The 18,406-nt window shown below is 39.1% G+C and overlaps 1 long non-coding RNA gene across 1 annotated transcript in view; it reads left to right on the top strand.

Moving 5' to 3' along the window:
* Nucleotides 1–5,380: 5,380 nt before the first annotated feature.
* LOC139075829 (uncharacterized) overlaps nucleotides 5,381–18,406 on the top strand; it is a 31,542-nt gene continuing 18,516 nt past the window's right edge. The window contains exon 1 of the long non-coding RNA XR_011526710.1: nucleotides 5,381–6,342. This is a non-coding gene — a long non-coding RNA (uncharacterized lncRNA). The remainder of the gene's footprint in view (nucleotides 6,343–18,406) is intronic.

The raw sequence follows: 18,406 nt of genomic DNA, 5'->3' as shown, positions 1-18,406 counted from the left end.
AACAAGAGTGTGGAGGGTAACAAGTAATGAGAGGAGAACGTCCCACGGAGAGCAACTCGATTCAATCCAACAGACACTTATTTGTCCTTATTATGTGGCTGACAGAACTCTTTGCTGGATTTAAAATAGTTAATGAGACCAAGCTGGTCACAAAAGTCCCAAACAAATTGTAACAATAGGCAGTCTGATGGGAGGAGGGGATTGAAAAGCTTCATAAGCAGTTTGACCACTATTTCTCACATGTAAAATATGGATCATAAGAATGATGATAAAGATACCTAATTCACAGTTTTTTGAGGAAAGTTTGGAACGTAAAATGTGGGAAAGATATCATATATTTCAAAATTATCCATAAATACCAGTTCTTCTTAGCCAGAGAGAATGACTTTCATTATCAGGACTCATAATTTCCTGTAATTGCATTTATCTGACATATAATACTCTTAAAAACCAAAAGGGAAAAAAATCATTGTCTGTGTGAGACACATGGCAGGTTCTAAGGAGAATCAGCAGGAAAATGAAATTATGAATTGAGTATGAGAAGCTGAAAGATGGATGACTTGATATATTCAGGGGCTATCTTTAGCAAAGATGAGAATCTCGTTTAGCTAGTAATTAATTATAGGTGCTTCAACATTTTCATTTGTTATGATTAACTTGGCCTGGGTCATCAATTTTGGTTGTCAGCTCCAGTAGATAGGTGGAATTTCCAGTCTGAGTTGGAAATTATTTCGATATTAATCAATCTTTAGCGGTTCTCAGATGACAGTTTTTTCCTGTTACCAAGTCTTGAAGCTTGATTCATAACCTAGACATTTTATGTACTTTCCCCAGTAGCAAAAGGAAAACCATGAATTATTTCATAAAAGTTTAACCTGAGGTTGAGACTAAAACAAAGTCTCCCTTCCTTGGTTTTGCTAAAAAAAAAGAGAGCTGAAGCAATAATCTCTGGCTTCCTCTGCCAGCACTCTCCTCCTTGGCTCACACCTTTCCAGAAACACTGGCTTCCTTCCTCTTCTCCAATATGTCAGGCATGCCCCTCTCTCAGATAGTTGGCGCTTGCTGTTCCTTTTGCCTGGAATGCCCTATACATATACTCTTTGTATCTCTGAAATCTTTCCTTGTCCAGCTGTTTAGAATAGAATACCCCGCCTCCCTTTCAAGTACTTCCTGAATTCCTTCCCTCCTTTGTGTCTTCTCCAGAGCACTTACAGCATTCTGACATACTATAGTGTTTTACTTGTTGATTGGCTGTCTCCTTCCATCGGCACATGAATTTGTGAAGGCAGAGGGTCTTTCTTTCTGCTCTCTGCTTCATCCCTGAAACTAAAGCAATGCTTGTCACATAGAAGGCACCTGACATGCAACTTGTGAATAAATGAATGAATCTTCGCATTTAATAGCTTTATTATGCTGTTAAAAATATTTTTCACTCCTGTAAAAATTAAATGTCTCGTGCCACTTCTGATATTCACCATACCCATAACTTGCTAAAGACACAAATAAACACTCAAGTGTGATTTCCAAGAGGTAATTAGTTAAATTTTGGAAGTTTCATTTTGACTTTCTGTAAAATTTAGGTTTGAGTTTAAAATTCAAGATATCCTCAAGGAAAATACAATTTTGGAATTTTGGATCAAAATCATTACCCTTTTATGTCAGAATAAAAGGGAAATAGAGTCCGTTTGCTCCTCAGTCCATTGGCACATTTTTTGGTGCACCTTCAAAGGCTTTGCCTATGCTGAGCCCTGGAGGACCAGCCCTGATCTGTATGTGCAAGCCACTTATACTCTGGCTGGTCTGGAGTAACATTGAACAGTAAGGAGGCACTAGTGGAAGTGGGGAAACTGCCTTTAATATAGTGGCTGCTATTAACCCTCAATGATCTAAGTCGGGTAACCTCCCCTCTCTGAGCCTATTAAATAGGGGTTGGGGATACTGACAGGGAGAAGAACTCCACATTCCTTCCCAACAGCAAAATGTGAAATTTTAAATCAAAAGACAGAACAGAGCCAAGCATGCAGCTGGCTTTTGATAAATGCTTCTTGGCTAGCAAACCTGAAACTCTTGTTTCACCCCAGTGGGAAACAGCTCCTGCAGCGGGTGAAAGGTAATCCTCTTTCTGCCTTCTGAAATTGAGCAGGTATGGTGTAATGAGGAATAGATAAGATCAAGATGATTTGCAGAACCAGCCTGGACGGAAGAAGATCTAGAGAGCAATCACAACCCCATCAGGGGCTTGAGTCCAAACACCGGGATCCTGGGAGTAGCCGTCTGGCTGCATTGTAATGTGGCTCTGGCGCCACCTGGTGATCCCTCTCAAAATTTTCCTGTAACTCCAAGGCCACCAACAATAGATTTTGTTCTGGAAAACACCCCTCAAAGGAAGCTCATCCAATGAATCTGTGAAACTGCAAAGATTCAAGAATGGCCTTAAATATGTAGTTCAGTAAATGGGAGGGGAGGAAAGAGACTATTCTGCTATGAGGAAGAGAAAGAAATGAAGAACGGGATATTTCCAGGTATTTACACTTGAAAATAACATTCCCACAGTGGCTGGGACTGATTCCAGCCAATGTAAAACCAAACTGACTGAGATGTTCTCTGCCTGGTTGAAACAGCTCAATAATTTTAAAATACATTTTTATCGGTGATTTTAATTAACAACAACAAAAGTTGTTGTGCTGCTCTTCAGTGTTCTTCAGCTGATGCAGGGTTTGGTGCAGTGAAAGACAAGGAGATGCACAGTGCTGCATCCAGGCCACAGGAAGCTCACGTCTGGATGGGCATTTCACCCACTGAGTCGAACATAGACCAGAGCATGGGAGTTCTCCTGTGAGAGAGAGAGGGAATGTTATAGATGTGCACAGATGAACGTGATCAATTCTGGGCTCAGGGAGGCTGGGCACAGTTGAAACGTAAGAAATGCCTTGTAGTTGTCTTTGAAGAAGGGTTAAAATTTTGGTGATCGAAAGTGAAGAAAGATCATGCAAGGTGGAAAGTGCAAGAGCGTGGAGACTGGTAAGCTCAACCGCCCTCGGTGAGGTTGGCTGGGTGTGCCAGATATAAGAACCAGGACTATAAAGTTCAAGAGGGCTCATGACAACTCTAACCCTAAATCAAGGGAATGGACTTAATGCTCATGAGGTGGGGGTAGTGGGACATTGGGAATTCATGGGGCAGAAACTCCACGGGGATTTATTAGAAGGAAAATCTGCCATTTTACAAAATATTTGTGACCTTTAGATTTAGTTCTGGTTAAGCTGGGAATCTCCAGTTGGGAAGCGTATTTATCACATCCATGCTAATGTTTTCACCTTAATGATTTTTTGATGGGCAAATACGTTTCAAAAGCTATTAGTTCTCCTTCAGAGATAATTGGATATCACAGGAGTAGGAATAAGTATGCTTTGTCAGGAGTAAGTCAGACAGATTAATTTATGACATTTTCCAGATTTATGAATATTTTTGACATTTCCAGTGAGTTTGGATTCAGGGGAGTCAATGAAATGATTTAGGTGAGTAAAAATGCAGTGCCAGTAATAAATAGGATTGCAGGGACTCTGCTCATTGCCTTAAAGCTTAGATGGCTTAAATGTTTCCAACAGAATGAGGATATGTCAGATATCAGAATGGACAACAAAAGAATTAACAACACTGGTTATGTTCAGGGCTTTTAAAAAGCCTACATGGATGATTGGATCGAAACATCTTTGTCATTTTTAGACATTATTAGTCTTTGAACGTTGATCATTTTAAATGTTTTGTGAAGAAAGTACATATTTTCCAAATTTGTTTAACGTTTCCCGTTTGTGTGTTATCTTCCTGTTTCCCAAATTTGCTTTTAAAGAATATAGTTTTCTGAAGAAGATTCCAGTCCAAGGTGGACTTTCCAGGTGAATTTTGTGGTCTGGCAATTTGGGGAAACCCTTTGGAATTGCCTTCTGAGAATCGTGATCAGATAGTCATCGCCACAGGTGAGTAAAGGATGGCTCCAAGAGGCTGAGGGGCCCAGATCCCCGAAGAAGGTGGGATTCTAACCCAGGTGTGTCTAGGTGTCTCAAAAGCCCCAACTCTGCCTAGTATTCTTCACTGCTTTCCTATGACAATGTTTTTACAATTAGAAGTCTGGAAATGGCTGTCTGTAAAGCACTCCTTCCAGAGTTCCAAAGACAACGTAGAGGTGGGTCACCGGCTACACTCTCACAGACAGAGCTGGGTCACACAGCATTGGAAGGCCCAGGGACAAGTATAGGGGTTGTCTGGATGGCTAGTGGGTTATAAAGGAAACTGCTTAGGCCCTTGACTCTGCCCATGATGCCCAAAACTGATCTTCAAAGGGCTGCGGAGGAAGGGCCAGCACTATCCCATCTTGAGTCAGGGCGCATTCACTAAGCAGGCTGATGCTCTCAAGCAAGCATTCCTGTGCAAACTGACTTCTGAAGAATCACACACTAAAGCTGCATGCTTGCTATTTGACAATAGCGCACTCTTTCAAATAATGCATTTAGTTAATTTTGGTTTAAATTTTATCACCACTGAGACCTTCAAGGAGTTAACACATCATTTAAAGATTAGAACACAACCAAGTTAGAATGAGAATGTGTATAAATAAAACTAGTAGCACAGAATGGGTTTTCTCAGAGCAAACAAAAGACTAGTGCATATCCACTCTGTTGCCTGGGCTGAGTGATTCAGTCTAGCACTTCCTGAAGATCTGATAAAAACAGTCTCTAAAATGGATTATTCTGTATGTGATAGACTGAAAGAGATTTTCCCTTTCTGGTATAGTTCTGGAGAGGACATCCTCAGAGGTTCAGGAGCTGAATTCTGAGCAGGTGGCAGGTGACCAGGCTAGTGACATTAATGGATTAGTTTTTTTTTTTTTTGAGGAAGATTAGCCCTGAGCTAACAACTGCTGCCAATCCTCCCCTTTTTGCTGAGGAAGACTGGCCCTAAGCTAACATCCGTGCTCACCTTCCTCTATTTCATATGTGGGATGCCTCCCACAGCGTGGCTTGATAAGCTATGCCACGTCTGCACCCAGGATCTGAACTGGTGAACCCTAGGTGGCCAAAGTGGAACGTGCGAACTTAACTGCTGCGCCACCAGGTTGGCCCCGTTAATGGATTAATTTTTAAATAAGGACATGACTTGGGAAACAATCTGACAAAAAACCCTGCTCAACTCTTGAAGCAATCATATTGACAGATCAAAGGAACAGAGAATAATTTTTTCATTATCTACTATAATTTGACAACATAAGTGTCCAAATTAGGTAGTTCGTCAGAAATAGTTTTAATTTAAAAAAAGTATACATATATATTTATATTTATATATACAAAATTACTATATAGTATACTATAGGATACTACAGTATCCTATACTATACATAGTAAATAATACGCCATATACCAATATATTTACCTAACTGGTAATGTACAACAAAATATTTTGGCTCCATAACTCCATAAATCCTAATTTTGTCAGATGGATGTCATGGAGAGCCTTTTATTAGATTACTTAGGCATTAGATTATGTTCACATCAATCTAGATTTGCCTCACTCTAATGTCCCCAAATTACAGTAGTTGGGGTGCAAGGAGAATGAAAAGAAAGAAAATGTTGAGGTTCTTTGAGGAAACTGTCAGCCATCTAATGCAGCCACCACCCAGATACACAGTGAAGTCTTGTTTTTTCTGTGGAAGATGAGTGGTGATGCAGAACTGAGAAAGGTCCCTCTTCAGAATGAGAGCACTCCGCCCACCTGCTCTGGTTGGCAGGACTGTGGCTGGCACTGACTTTGTTTGTCAGTCAGGCACATGTTCTGTCTCTAGAAACCCCAAGCTGTTGCCCAGCACTGATTGTGGTGTGGTAGAAAGCGTGTGGACTCTAGCCCTGGATGGATCTGCTGCTCTATTTTGCCATGGCTATCAGACTTGGCGTAATGTGCTTAACCTCTTTAAATGCATTTCCTTCATTTGTAAAGTAGGGATAATGGGAATGACGTCACAGGATTGTGAAGAGGATGAGAGACAATGGGTATAATACATCTAGCACGTGCCTGACACATGATAGGCACTTAATAGGTTCTTAGTCTCTCCCTCTCTCTCTCTCTCATACACACACGCACGCGCACACACACACATGCTCCAAGCCTTGTTCCAAGAAAACAACGGACTGTGACAAGCTTTTTTCTTTTTTTTTTCTACTCTGGTTGCTGTTACTGCCGCTGTCATCATTGTCCACTAGTTCGGACCACCAGTGCTTACTCAAGGATGGTGCACCTATTTGCTTACAACTAAGGAAGTCAAGGAGAGTGACTCATCTGGAAAAATGAAAAGTATGTGAACTATTACTAAGCCGGAGGGCATTTTAAAATTATGTGCCTTACCGCTGTCTTTTATCAGGGGAGATCTTAAAACTTTTATTATTTGTTCTCAGTGAAGAGATTGTAGGGTTGAACTTCTTGGCTTCTGTTTTGAAATTTTTCTATTTAAAGACAGCCGTAGTGTGTTAGCATTTTGAGCGAGGTACACGACAGTTTTCAATATGCCAGCTCTGGGTTGCAGAGGGGGCTGGCACATACCAATACCCCATATTAGCTGCCAGGTAGGCTTCAAGCAAAAAGATAATAACCAACCTGTAATCCCCAGTGGATATTTGGGGCTCATTTAAGCGTCGGTTCTATAGCCCTATTTCATTTTTCTTCTACTCTGTTTTTAGACATATTTTCTATAATGGCCTCGCTCTGCCTAATTTTCCTGGTCTCTTTGCCTTGGGTTTCTGAAGACATTTGCAGTCTCTCTGCCATCTTCCCAGATGTCCTGGCCACTCCCCTCCTAAGTCTGGATTTCTGCTTATTAAGCCCCTAGCTCTCTGCTCCTTGACGACCCTCCCACAGGTAGCTTCCCTGGACTTTCCCGATGCTCCAATCCATGACGGATATTGTTCTGTGGGTACTAGCAGCCATTTTCATTTTCTTCCTTGCAAGCAGAAGCCTGATTTTGTTCAGCTATCAGAAGAGTAGCAGGATGTTAAAGGATGGAAGGTGCTTTACACCGTCCTAATATTTGTATTTATATAAACCATTCATATAATTCTAGTTCTCTTATCTAAGGATGACCTGCACTGGCTGATTACTGGGATAGAAAGGCAGATCTTTTGAAATGTTCTTGCTAAGATTTTCTTTCTTCACAGAATAAAAAGTTGTGAGGAAAAGAGTCACACACATGCACAAGCATATATTTTTATATACGTGTATATGTAGTTTTTCTCTGCTTCCCCTTCCTTTCCCTCCTGAAGCTCCTGTGAGGGGCTCTTGCTGCTGTGCAGCTGCCATTTTATAAGCATGAAAGAAAAACCAAGAAAGTCAGAGAGACGCCCACCAATACTTCACATCCTAATGCTAGTTCACAAGCCTGGAATCACCTGTCTCTAAACATCCCTTTAAGCACAGCATAAGCGTTATCACGCAGTTGTTGTTTGTCTCGTCTCTGACTCACAGCTTCAGCACACGGATGGCTGTGTGTCCTTGCCATATCCCATCCTGAGCTCAGGCTCCAGGTCCCCGGCTGTCTCCCATCTAGGAGCTGCTGGTTAGAATAAGAGGAGATGAAGAAGATGGACTGAGAATGTCCTGCTGTTGTGAGAAAACTCCTGAAAGAAATACTTTTTATTCATAATAGCATTTTGTCTCTACACGAGAGTTTGGTATTATTAGTCCTATTTAAGAGACTAGAAAACTGAAGATTAGAGAGTTTAAGTCACTTACCAAAAGGTGCAGAACTTGTAAGTGATGTAAGGTTTGTGTAGTTATGAGGTTCATCCTTCATACATTTTATAACTCTGCTCTGTGTGATAAGAACAAATTCGAAATACTTACTGTAGTTTACAAGCCCCTACATGATCCTATCTCTCATCGCCCACTCCCATCAACAATTTTTACTTAAAATTCTTCAGATATTTGAGGCTTCCTTTCCCTTCTGAGCTTTTTCTCAGGCTGCTCCCTCTGTCTGGAGCGTTCTTCCTCCTCTTTTCACCTGGAAAATTCCTATTTCCCATTAGAACTTTGGTGAGACATCACTTTCTCTCGAAAGCATTCTCTACCCTCCATATCAGTAGGGCATGCTACCCACTGTATTTAAGTTGAGCATTTAGGTGCCTATTTCTTGCATAAATTGCCAGTACCTTGGGAGCTGGGACCTGACCATGTTCACTGCTACATTCTCTGAGCCAAGAGCAGACTCTGGTGCTTCATTGGGTAAGGGTCCCTATCCATCCTTATCCATGGGAGCACACCCAGTTTATCCTGACCTTCAACTCCACATAGCACATCCTGCATTCTGGGGCTTGAGGCAGGAAATTTACAATTTTGAAAGCTCCATTGATTATTATAATGCACCTTCCTCATGATAAAACAGAATATTATGCACCCAACAGTATTTGTTGAATAAATGCTCTGCCAGTTCCTTGATCAGTAAACAGAAAACTATAAACGCAAATGAAACAGTAACAAAAAAGATGTTCAATATCCTCCAAGTAGATATACAGACTCATTCAGTTCAGTCACAATCACTGAAGCCAAGTCTATTGTCTAGAAATCCACAGTAAAGGAAACAAAACATGAATTAGCCAGGAGTATCCACAAGTATTCCAATTCCTGAAGGTCTTACAAGAATGTTCAATATCTGCCACACAATGAAATAGTACGGGAATCAACTAGGTTAGTTTCCTTATTAATTCCTATGGTCCCTGACAAAGCATACAAATTAGATATTTTTATCAGAGTTTAGAAGGAATTGATGGTTTAAGAAAGAAAAGCAGTAACCAGAAGAAGACAGAGGATAAACTATTTGAAAACCACATTTTATTCAAATGTAACTTTTCTATTTCTGATAAAATCACGTGTGGGGGTGTGTGTGTATTAAATTCCTTATAAACCAGAGTGCTGGAGAAATAGGAGCTTCAGAATAGAGAAAACAGGTCACTGGCAGATGTCTTGCCTCAGGACAGAGAACAAAGAGAAATTCCAGATGGCATCCTGGAGATGGTAGAGGAAATTCACTAATAATTATAGATTACAGGGGTAAACATTAACTCTATTGAATATCCCAGAAAAACAGAGTCTTTTAATAAAGTCAGAGATGCTGCTGATAATTTAAAATAAAAAAAATTTAGACATACCTAAATAGAAAAAGAGAAAAAAAATAAAACTCTGAACTTGTAGAAAATTGACTTTCTATTCACAGAGCTACAGTTACCTAAGGGAGACAATATTATAAAATTTATGTTAAAATGGGCATAAACAGAGACTTCCAGGTTTGAAGGGGAATGCTATAGTCATGAAGGGATCTGAAAGGACAGAAAAAAGAGATTGAAACAATCTTATAGTATAATCCTAAAATATCAGTGTACTGTGGTAGAAAGGACACATTATTTGGAGTTATTGAGACTTTATGTTAAGGTCTGGATCTTCTATAGTAACCAGGGCATGATACTCGAGTCTGAATGCCCTCATTTGTAATGGTAAAAATTACTTTTTTTCAAATTTGAATAAGATATCATAAGTAAATTGTCTGAGACAGAATCTCAAATAAGCCTTTCAAAAAAATCACAATTATATATTACTCTGAACATAGAGACAGAAGGCTGGAAAATAATTCCCCAACAGTGAAAAATTGGTTTGATTTGGTCTTTGACATTGCTGCTGCTGTCGATGATCTGGTATTTGAAAAAAACACAATCTGAGGGGTTTCCCTGGTGTTGGAAGTCTTGCCTGGAGAAGCAGATATTGGCACCGAACACATCACATATAGTGGGAATAAGAACTTGCTTGTTTACAACGCTTTACACTACTCAAAACACTTTTCCTTGTTTAATTTGATCTTCACAGGATTGGCATTATTTCCTCTTCTAACAAATTCAGAAGTGGATATACAGATTAAGGAAAATGAAATTTCCAAGTCAGAAAATAGTTCAAATATTTGTTAGACTGTCCCAATGTCACAGTTTCTGGCTTTTACTATGTGTTCCAGGGTAGTGAGACAAAGGCTAGAGGCAGAATAGTATTGTGGAGAGAGGTTCCCTAGTGTCCAGGGCCTTTCCTGGACACACAACAATAAGTGACCCTCTGAAAACTGCCATTAAAGCAGGTGAGTGAAGTTAAGTCACTCTGAGACACGACAGTTCTTCGCTGCAATGGTTCTCTGAAAACCGGAAGCAGATCAGCAGGATTAAGAGAGCTATCCTAAGGCACAGAAAGCTAGAGGAGATGTACAGCAAGAAAATGCCATGGTAATTCAACAACTGTCAGGCAGGGTGTAGAGGGGAGTAAGTGTTTCCCGACTTTTGAAAGCTGATGGCTAAGGTGGGAAAACCAAATCTTTAGAATCTTGTCAGTGGCAATTCCCAAAGTCATGTTAAATGGAAAGTTTTCATTTTGCCTTAAAAATATTGGAAGGACGTTGAGAACTAAACAAAACTGCAGCAAAGACCAGAGCTAGCTTAACTGCAGATTAGATTCACTCGGCCTCCATACTGGCAACCTGACAGAAGCAGGGTTATGTCCTTCTTTGGAGGATAAATATTATTTTCTCAGGTCTATACTGTTCTCTTACATATAATCTCTGGCATAGAATTATAAACTAGGAGAAAGCAAAGAGCTGAAAAATGTAACCCATGATTAAGATAAGTAGTCAATAGAAACAGGACCAGAGATGGCCCAGATCTAAGAATTATCAGACAATGACTTTAAAACAACAATGATAATTATGTTGACAGATATAGGGTGGAAGGAAGACAACATGAGTAAAGAGATAGGTGATTTCAGGAGATCCATGAAAATTAATTAAAGAATGATTGAAATGGAATAAACAATCAGAAATGACGAACTCATTCAGTGAGTTAAAAAGCAGACTAGACAAAAAGGAGAAAGTACCAGTAAATTTGGAGACAGGTCAATTGAAATTAAAAAATCGAGATCAGGATCTGAGATATTTGAACTCCACGTTCATTACAGTATTATTCATGATAGCCAACACATGGATACAACCTAAATGATCATCAACAGGTGAATGGATACAGAAAATGTGGTATCTACGTACAATGGAATATTAGCTGTAAAAAAGAAGGAAATCCTTCCATTTGTGACAATGTGGATGAGTCTGGAGGACATTAAGCTAAGTGAAATAAGCCAGTCATAGAAGGACAAATACTGCATGATTCCACTTACATGAGGTAACTAATATATTCAAACTCATAGAAGCAGAGAGTAGAATGGTGGTTGCCAGGGCTAGAGGAAGGAGAAAAATGGGATTTGTTGCTCAATGGGTATGAAGTTTCACTTATACAAGATGAATAAGTTCTAGAAATCTACTGTACAGTATGGTGCCTATAGTTAACAATACCGTATTGTACTCTTAAAAACTTGTTAAGACGGTAGATCTCATGTTAAGATTACACATGAAAAAAACTAAAGCAGAAAATGAGAAAAAAATTTTTTAAAAATGTGTATGACATTTGTGGAACAAAATGTAACAGTTTAGTACATGTGTAATGGAACCCTCAGAGGGAGAGTAGAAAGAGACTAGGTCACTGGTAATATCTGAAAAGATAATGCCTGAGAAATTGCCAACGTGAAAGACACCAACCCAAATATCCAAGAAGCACAGATAACTCTAGCAAGATAAATACAAGGAAAATCATACCTAGGAAAAGCTTAAACTCAAACTTAAAAAAAAGCTTAAAGCACAAACTGAAAAAAAAATTGCAAGATAGTGAAAAAGTGTTAAAAGCAATCAGAGGAGAAAAAAAGACAGTTTACATAAAAGGACAAATAATAAGAGTGACAGTGGAATTATCCTAACAACAACAATCATGGTGAATTGAAGATAATTGAATGGCATGTTTAAAACACTGGAGGGAAAAAAAGAAAAAGAACTTTCAGCCTAGGATTTTATATCTGTTGAAAATATCTTCCATTAAAACATAAAGTAATGAAATTTTGAGAAGTAAAAATGCTAAAATAATTTATCCTAAGCAAAGCTGTACTACATGAAAAATATTTTATTCATTTGTATTCATTCAGGTGTATACACACATACATGTATATATACACATGCATATATCAGATGAGTATATATGAATATATATAAACGCATATGAATACATACATGTCATGAAGGACTTATATCCAAATAGGCAAACCTTTGAATTTATACTTCACAAAAGAAGATATGAATGGTCAATAAGCACATTTAAATTTGTTCAAAATCATTAGTTATCAGGCCAAATAAGAGTAAAACTACAATAAAATACCATTTCACATCCACTAGGAAGCTTAAAATTACAAAAAGACAAATTGTAGTAAATTGACTCCATTTTCGAGGTTTGATTGATGACAGGTTTAAAGTTCCAGCCTTCACTTTTCTGGTCCACACCTGGACACACTGATAAGAAAGCCGGGGTGCTCCCTTGTTGAGACCAGCTGGAAGTTCAAAGCATGGAAGCCCTGGTCTGCATGTGAGAACCCTCGCTCCAGTACCACTCCTAAAAACCATAAAATCCCAAGCCAGTCATCCCTTCCTACTTTTCCAAGGCAGTTTTGGATCTACGTAGGAGCCTGCTTTGCCCTCTCTAAGGAGGCTCAGTAGGTCAGTAATAAACCTTTTATACCTTTTGGTGTGTGTGTGGCATCATAAGTCTTGACATCTGAACCAAATTCTGAATGGGAGGGTCCATCTCACATCTCCAGTTTGATTATAACACGGTCTGAGCACTGTGGAGAACTTTTGGCAGTTTCTTGTAAAGTCATTCATGCAACTCCCTTCCTACCCAGCATTTTCCCTCCTAGACATTTTCCCAAGAGAGATGAAGACAGGTACCCAAAATGACGTATTCAAGAATGCTCATGGCAACATAATGTCTAACAGCCCAAACTGCAAGCCATCACCAATATAACAGACAAATTGTGGTATGTTCATGGGATTGAATACAAATAAAAAGAATCACACAACTACTTGGGTGGATCTTAAAAATATGACGAGACCAAAAAAACAAACACAAAAGAACACGTATGGTGCAATTCCATTTATTTGAAGACCAAAACAGGCAATGCAGAAATCAGAAGTGGTTGCCTCTCTTGGGAAGCAGGCAGGTGGAATTGTTTGGAGAGGGGCCAAAGGGAATTTTTGTCATGGTGGAAAAGTTCTATATCATTTTCCTTTGGGGGTTACCGTGAGTATATAAAATTGCAAAGCTCATTCATCTGAATACTTCAGATCTGTACAGCTCGGTATATATAAATTATACCTAAATTTAAAACAGTGAAAAAAAGCCAAGCATACCACACATTAGTATAATTAATATGTTAAATTTGCTAACAGGTACCCCTTTATGCAGCACATGTGCAATTGCTCCAAGGGCGCCTTATTGCATAGGACATAATGCTGTGAAGCAGAAATTTAATTTATAGACCTGTTTGCCAAATGAATAAACTAGGTCCAGAAATGTAAATAACTTCTCAGTTTATGTAGCTACTTAAGCGTTGCAGTGGAGAAGGAATTTTACTCTTTTGACTGCAAATCTCCTGAAAGACCCCCCTGTGGTAAGCGAACCATGTGATGTCTTCTAGATGCGTCTTTATCTTAGTGTGGCTTTGAGCACAAAGGGCTAGGTTCTGTTCTCAGATCCTTGCATTGCATGAGTGTTCTCAATGCAAGTGACACTGCCTGGGATTTATGATTCTTAAAGCTAGAGACTTTCTGGAAGTCTTTTCACTGACTAGCCAGCAAGCATCAAAAAGCTAATGGCATCTTAGAGTATGAGGTAATGATTTATATGACAAGTTCCTCAAGTGTTAAAAATGCTGGCAATTCACATCCATGAGGCCACATGCATAGAGCTTCTCTCTTCTGCCATGACTGCTGATAAAATACTTTTAATTATATTATGCAATCATCCCAAAGAAAATAGATAGCTTTCAGCTGCTGAGTTTCCTTTCAATGACCTGATTAAAATGCATCCAGGGAGATAGGCCCCAGATGTTCTTGTCATTAACTGATAAGATATTGCTAGCAATCTTTACTGATTGCTGAAACTATAGGAAAAAATACAAATAATAGGAAAAGAGCATTGTCTTAATAGCAAAATACAAACAGCATCTCCTATAAGCTGTATCTTTTAAGGATTTATCTTTCTTTACCTTTTAATGTTCATATTTATTTTCCCTGGGGTTTGATGGGGTTTCTATGTTACCTCTGCTGGTTCACTGGGGAATAAATTACAGCAGTGATGGCAGGCATGCTCTTTGAATTAAGTTTATAAATAGTGTCGATTTGAGGCAAAATTGTGAATAAGATAATTTTACTTCTGATGTCTCACATGTTTGTTCATAGAATAATTATTTTTATTTTGAGTTTCTAGATAGAAATTAATTCTCACTCAGATTGCGATAATAGCTCTTATCCTTGCAACCAAACTCTGTGCTTCTATCTGTCCTCTAAAAACCCTGCAAGCTGATATTTCTAGGACGTGCAAATCATCATGCCTCCACTGTCCCCCAAACCTTCAATAGTTCCCAAACCTACGAGATCGATTCACAGAATCATAGAATTCTGGAAAATGGGATTGGGAAGATACTTACTGGTTAAATTTCAGGCTTTGCAGATCACACCATCTCTGTGGTCCAGGGCATCCGCAGGCATTATGTAAATGAATGGGCGTGGCTGTGTTCCAATGAAACTTTATTCACAAAAACAGGGGTCATACTTTGGTGACCCCTGAATTGGTAGACCAACAATATGGTCTGTTATAGAGTTGAGCCTCTAAGATCCTGGAAAATTTATTTTCTGTTCTCTGAAAACTATTGCCAAAGTTCCTAAATTGCTGAAAAAATACAAAGTTTGTCCACACAATGAAAAAACAGTCAAGGCAGCACTGTTCAGCATGTTAGGGCAGAGCTTCTGTTTGAGTCAGTAATCAACCTCCTCCCTCCTGACAGGGCCAAGTATGCGTACAAACATAATTATAAACAGGTACGAAGGGTTGAGTCTATTGTACAAAATAAACTTTGAAGGATGATCTAGACGACCTTATAATTTTTGGATCCAGTATTCGAATACTCACTACACTCTTTGTTGACAAAATATAGCATCCTTCCATTAGAAAAGGAAGAGCCAAAAGGTTAATTGTGTGATCAGATCTTTTTCCTTGGACGGAGCAGTCTGAGCTGGCAGGTTATAATATACAGTAACGATTTTCTGTCATGTTCACAGTTGAGGATGGCAGCAAATTTTAAACAAAAACAGGAAACGCCAGAGATAACATCAGTATCAAGTTATCCATTTGGATGTTTCACAGTTGTTTTCAAACCAGTATGCGTAAACCATGTTTTTCACTCCCAAACTTTTTCCTCCTATGGGTTCCCCATTCATCAGATATAAAGATATTTACTGAACAAATATGTGGGTAAAAAAAAGCATGGATTAATATTAAAGGTGTGCCTATGTTGTTTTTTCTTTTATCCCAAGCAGAGACAGTGTTCCTTGTGGCATTCTGTTTGTGCTAGTCTTTGCAATCAGAGAAAAAAGCTTTTTTCTCCTCTTCAAGAAAAGCAGGCAATAGAATTTTCATCAGTGAGAACAAGTGTCATCAGTATGGATGACTTCACTCCTTTAGTCTCTGTTAGAAGCGCACAGTGCCTGTGTCAGACAGCCATGACCACAGAAAGGAGGGCTCTCTGGCAGAGATCGCCAGTGGCTTGCTCAAGGGACTAAGCTAGTGTGGAAGACATTTTCAAAGGTGACACAACAATGCCCCACTTCCTGCATGCTCCTTTGCAATGTGACCTGCTGCTTCTCCCATCAAGAGGTGGAGTCTCCCCCTCCTCTGGAATCTCGTCTGGCTCTGTGACTTACTTTGACCAATAGAATCCAGAGAAGGGATGCTGTGTGACTTCTGAGCCTAAGCCTCAAGTACCTTGCAGCTTGCGTTTTCTCCCTCTTGGAGCCCTGTGCCTTCATGTATGGAAGTCCCACTACTTTGCTGGAGAGACCACGTGGAGAAATAGGCTCCCAGTTATTCTAGCCACCCCAGCTGAAGGGCCATATGACTAAGGCCATCTTGGGTCATCCCTCCCTAATCATACCTTCAGATGATTGTAAAGTAGGATTGACCTCAGATGACACTGGAAGAAGAATGACCCAGATGAGCCCATTCCACATCGCAGAATCTTGAACAAATAAACGGTTGTGGTTTAAAGTTTTGGGGTGATTTGTCATGTAGCAGACATAATGGATATGGCTAATTCTATATATTTATTCCACGTAAGCATGATTAAAAGAATATTTGCAATTTCAAGGCACTAAGAAGGTGGAGGGTTGAGTTGCTGGTGTATGTTTGCCTCCATACTTTATCGTCTATGCAAATTTTTTTTAAAGATTGGCCCTGAGCTAACATCTGTTGCCAATCTTTTTTTTTTCTTCTTCTCCCCAAAGCTTCCCAATACATAGTTGTATATTCTAGTTGTGGGTCCTAGTTCTGCTGTGTGGGATGCCACCTCAGCATGGTTTGATGAGCAGTGCTAGGTCCACGCCCAGCATCCGAACTGATGAAAGCCTGGGCCGCCAAAGCGGAGTGCACAAGCTTAACCACTCCATCATGGGGCCGGCCCCACAAATTTTAATAAACACCAGCATCTTGCTTTAGATATTGAGCTAATGGTATCTATTTGCCCCACACTAGCAATTCAGAGAGGTTTGTATATGCAGAAAACAATATTAACAATTATATTTTCTGGTATTTTATAATTTTCAAAGAAATTTCATAATCATTGTCTTATTTCAGCCTTGAAATGCACCAGCGAGAGTCACAGGGCAGGTATCATGACCCCCATTAGATGTTAGACATTTGAGGGCCCAGAAGGTTAATAATGACTTTATTAATAGCACCAATAAGAACTGACATAGTTAGGATTTGAAATCATGTCTTCTAAGCTCAATCTCTTTGTTCTTACTATTCTTCCTTAGGTATTAAGCTGGCTTTGTGTGTGAGAAACAAGGAGATGTATTTGGTACAGACTAAAATTCAATTTCTGCAGTTAGTGTTCTGTCACTGCAAATGTTTGCCAATGTCTAGGCTAAAAAATAAACATGGCACAGAGGTCTATTTTCATGGGTCTGTGGGTAAACCGAAGCATGTAAAGTGGTGAGCACAGTAAGTTCTAAGAAAATTGTGATTATTATCTTTGTTATTATTCATTCTGCACAATAATTAAATTAACAACCCCTCCCCTTCCCCCTGATACACACCAACACACCACTTGGAAACAAAGAGCCCAAGAATATTAGTGTTCAACTTTCAAGACTGAAATCACATTTTGGTGCATGAAAATACTGCACATTTTTTTGTACCTTTGGCACCCTAATATTTTCAAGGGAGCTTTGATTTTTACCCTTTCTATAATCTGTAAGTGGACCTGAATTTTTATAACATGAATGCTCATTTGAACATCCAAGCAGAGATGGCTATTCAAAATAGTCCTACATCAGATTTGATTTTTATGTGAGAAGAAACTTTTCTATTTTTATAACTTTTTAATAAAGTATATTAATCTTTCTATATAAGAGGTGATACAGAGGTTTATACAAGAAGTTTATTTTTGTTGTTATTACCGACTCTCTTTCATTTTAGATTTTTAAATATTTCAATGATTATTAGTAACTACAGGTAGATTAGCATCCTTGCTTTCTCACAAAATGATTTTTCTCACTTTTTTATTGCTTAGTCATTTCTACGCTAGACACCTGATTGATAGGGCAGTGGTTTTGTAACCAAATTCTCCTACCTGCACACTAATCTTCATTTTCTATCCAATATCTGAGCTCATTTTCTTGCCATATAAATCTTTCTACTCTTTACACTGGGGTTTGCTTTCTAAGCTACTTGGTCTTTCTTTTCGATTTGAAATCCCCTACAACGAGAATATTTAATGGAAGAGAGAGAGAGAAAAAGGGAGGAGGATCTGAGAAGCTATTTTCAGATGAGTTTTATGATTTTCAATTTGGCCTTTACTTGGAATAGAGTTCAGGCAAACTGTGGGTGTGCTTGAGATAAGAGGCAGCATTTGGATTCCCGCAGTTCTTTCATTAGGCAAGTTCTTTCTGTTGTGGACTTGACTTGGTCCTATTGCAGAGAGTTATTTTGACAATCCATTTCCTGCCTGCCCAGGTGAGAGGAGCTCAGAACGTGTTCTGAATACACTTTTAAAGAATCGTGGTCAAGAATTGCTATTTTTTTTTTACAGAGTTTTATTCCTTTCTACTTGTAGGGTTTCCCCTGCACAACAGATTTGCACTAGAACACACCCATGATGTAAACAGCATATTGCAAATATGGAACCAAATCTC

This window comes from Equus przewalskii, chromosome 14, assembly GCF_037783145.1.
Source record: "Equus przewalskii isolate Varuska chromosome 14, EquPr2, whole genome shotgun sequence".
Classification (NCBI taxonomy): Eukaryota; Metazoa; Chordata; class Mammalia; order Perissodactyla; family Equidae; genus Equus; species Equus przewalskii.
Note: the sequence above shows the minus strand (reverse complement) of the source record. Positions and strands in the feature narration are given on the sequence as shown.